Here is a 3,621-nt window from a genome sequence, read left to right as displayed (position 1 = left end):
GGGGGGGGGGTGAGGGGGAGAAGTAGTTTAGTTTGTGAGGCTGTAATCTCTCTGAAAAAAAATAGACAGGAAAGATTGAGGACTTTAAATGGCTTTGCTGCTACTGTTTAGAAAAAATGACAAAAATAATTCCTACCTTCAAGCCAGTGAAACCCTCACTGTAAAATCCTTTATAGAATATGGAATTCATCCGACTTAAACTAGTTCTTGTTGAGTATTTTATATTGATCCATATTTTAGAAATCAATCAGAGGTCTCCTGGTGCTGATAACCTGCACTTGCCAAACTACATGACAAGACTCCTTAATAACTACAGCAAACTTCACCCAGCCTCAGGCAATCACTTTTTTGCAGACCCTCTAGTCTTTCTTTGTGTGAGGACCTCCTTTGTTACTAGATGGTCTGAAATCCACTCAGTGCGAACACATTAGAAGTTTTCCTATGAAAACACTCACTTTGCAACAACCTGAAAATAAGTAAGGTCTGATTCAGTTTCCACTGAACTCAGCTTCCTGGGAACAGAATCAGACCCATCACTTAAGACACAACAAGCTAATTTCCAGAACAAGCATTATGTCAAAAAAATTGGCAGGGTTTCTGCATATAGGAAACAACTGCCATGATCCCAAAGAACAATGTAGGCAAAATAATATCATCTTGCAACCAATTGTAAAAAAAATTAAAAAGTTCTGAGTTAGTGACAGCACTGGGGACATAAATAAGCCTGTAAAACAGATTCACTGAAAAGAAACCAGATGACTCATATTCGTTGTTCTTTGAGGCCAAATACAGTCTTAGTCCTGGCAGGTCCTAGGCACCCTCAATTTCTATTTGAATCACTGGAACCTGAGCACTGTGAATCTAGCATTATGTAAGTGTCCAGATTCTCAGATCTCATTTTCCAGAAATGAAAAACTTTAAATAATACAACGTATTACCTAATCTCCTAGGATGGGCTCATCTGGCTTAATTTATCACTTTTCAGAGACAGTAGGTATTTTTTCCTGTACAATGCTAGTGTCAACATGATTCTTTAAATATCTGCTCAGACAGAATATATATAGTAACGTTCTGGCACTTTAAAAGGAGACTAATTTCCTGTGGAAAAACTGAAGTTCTTAGCAAAACTGATTGATGGACAGAGCACCTGAAGCATGAAGAAAAGAACCATTTTAAAAATGGTGATTAGTAGTAACTAGCTTTTTCTCTGAGCTCATGACTAGCATGGAAATGGGCCCCATGTAGCTGTCCCATAAAACCCCAACTAAATTGGGGGGGAAGGGGATTATTATTATTTGGGCTGCCAAAGCACTTTCCTATCACACCAAACCATACTGCAATGGCACTGCTTCAGTGATATGCAGTGGGGTGCATGGCAAGGTCTTACTAAACAAATTAAAGAGTCCTGCACTGTCATGGCCCCACCACTCCTGAGGTCAGCCAGTTTGTGGGGTGTGGAATTGTGTGTGGGGTGTGGAATTGTGTAGCTGTGGGGTTTGCAGGGGAGGGTTTCCAGGTATGGTGGGGTGTGCATGGGAGCCCCAGCAGCACAACCCCCTGTACACCCTGCGGTACCTCCCTGCCACTGCCAGCAGCGCACAGTCCCAGCGCACCCCATGCCCACTCCGGACTCACCCCTGCCAGAGCAGATCAGCCAGAACCCAGGCACAGCCCTGACCCAACCCATCCTGCACCGCCCACCCATAGCACATCTTGCTGCACCCTGGGCATGCAGTGTGGCTGGGGTATCTTCACAGCTCCACTGCCTTTCTAGGCAGCGTGGACAGTGGCAGCTCCTCCTGGCTGCTTTCATCACCAGCCCCAGCCCTACAGTACCAGTAGGGACCTGTGCTGTACAGCACCACCCCGGTACACTGACCCCGCTGCCACCAATATCCTCCGGGCTTTCCTGCCCAGGCTCAGCAGTGGTGGCATGGGAAAAAAGCTGTTGCTCAGTGCAGGGTAAAAGCAGCCTCTCCCCCTCCCAGCAGCTCCCTGCTGCAGCTACCTGGAGTCTGCACAGGGCTGCCCTGCATCTATGCTACTGTCACTGCTGCCTCTGAGCTGCCCCATGGGCCAGCAGTGGCAGCTTGGAGCAGATGAAGGGCAGCCCAGCATGGTGCGGGCTCCAGGAGGCTACACCAGGAAGCACTGGCAGCACTGAGGGAGGGGCCGTTTTTACTCCACACTGAGCAGCAGATTCTGTCCTGCACTGCTGAGCCTGAGCAAATGAGCCTGGACCAGGCACGGGGCACACAGGGTCGGGGCTGTGCAGCGTCGGTCTCCACCGGTACTGCGGGACTGGTGGTGGCAGCAGCAGCCGGAAGGAGCCACCTGTCACCTGGGCTGCCTAGAAAGGCAGTCCAGCTGCAGAGCTGCCCCAGCCCTGCTGCAGCCCAGTTGATGGCAGAATGCGCCATGGCTGGACTGTGCCTGGGCCAGCGGACCCGCTGCCCATGGACCATATTTTGCTCACCCCGGTACAGCATATGAGCTGGGCTAAAAGTAAGCCTCTGTATCCAAGACTTTACAAAGCTAAAAGCAACAAATATTTATTGGCAGTTTCACTCACTAGGATGGGCTCCTGAGATAATCTTCACAAGGAGCCCAGGGGAGACAGCAATCAAACAACATAATGTAAACATAGAGAAATAAAGCAAATTTACTTTAGTGCTACTTCAGTGGTCCTTCTAGACATAAACACATTAAATAATTCAACTGTACTGCTAGTCTGGTGACACACTATTGCTTGCTGATTGGAGTCCTAAAATTCATGAAATGCCCACATTCATGAATTTGCTAGTTTCAAGCACACCCTGATCCTGATGTTACAGGTCTTTCTAGATGTATAGCCTTTAAAAATATCTATGGCAAGTACTTTTTCTATTTCCATTTGAGGAGTGCCTATCAGTCCCAGTTACACGGCAGGATGCCAGGGCTCTACACAGGCACAAAACAAAGTGGTCCCAGACCCAAACAGCCCATAATCCAAGCAAGATAATTACACAGTTCCTCTCCCCTTTGGTATTTAGTGCCGTTCCTGAGAAAATTCTGAGGACTGAGGGGAAGAGTTTATACCTAATATTTGGAGGAATATCAGATTTCTGACTAGTCTTGGGGAAATTGTGCTTCCTTCTCTTCCTCAGTAATCATCCCAAATTGTCTTCGGGAATATCACAGCCAAAACTGAATGTCTATTTTTTTCACTGGGTGCCTATAGTGTCCTGCTTAAAAATGGACAACCAGAACCATGTCAATAAGACCTTTCCTACACTAGACTTCCCTTCCTAGTGGGGAAGAAACAGGAAGAACTCGCACTCCTGCTTGCAGACAATAACTTTGATTTAGTGGGGCTAACGGAAACGTAGTTGGAACCTACCCATGACTGGGTACACATTGAGGGCCGCAGGTTGTACAGAAGGTACAGAGTAGGGAGGAAAGGGGGTGGGGTTGCTCTATGTATAGGAGCATTACACATCTACCCTAATCAAAATGGGATCAAAGGAAGAGAAAGTTGAGGCATTGTGGGTTAGGATACATAGAGGTCGAGGGGAAAGAGATTTGGTGCGGGGGTGGGGTCTGCTACAGAACACCACACCAAGAGGAAAAGCTAGACTTGGT

General features: G+C 47.1%; 1 protein-coding gene across 3 annotated transcripts in view; it reads right to left on the bottom strand.

The window, feature by feature from the left end:
* HIP1 (huntingtin interacting protein 1) overlaps nt 1-3,621 on the bottom strand; it is a 205,368-nt gene that overhangs the window by 185,138 nt on the left and 16,609 nt on the right. The gene's annotated exons all lie outside the window — the stretch shown is intronic.

This window comes from Gavialis gangeticus, unplaced genomic scaffold (assembly GCF_001723915.1).
Source record: "Gavialis gangeticus isolate Ggan-Ray unplaced genomic scaffold, GavGan_comp1, whole genome shotgun sequence".
Lineage (NCBI taxonomy): Eukaryota > Metazoa > Chordata > Crocodylia > Gavialidae > Gavialis > Gavialis gangeticus.
The sequence above is the reverse complement of the archived record's forward strand: the minus strand, read 5'-3'. Positions and strand labels throughout refer to the sequence as shown.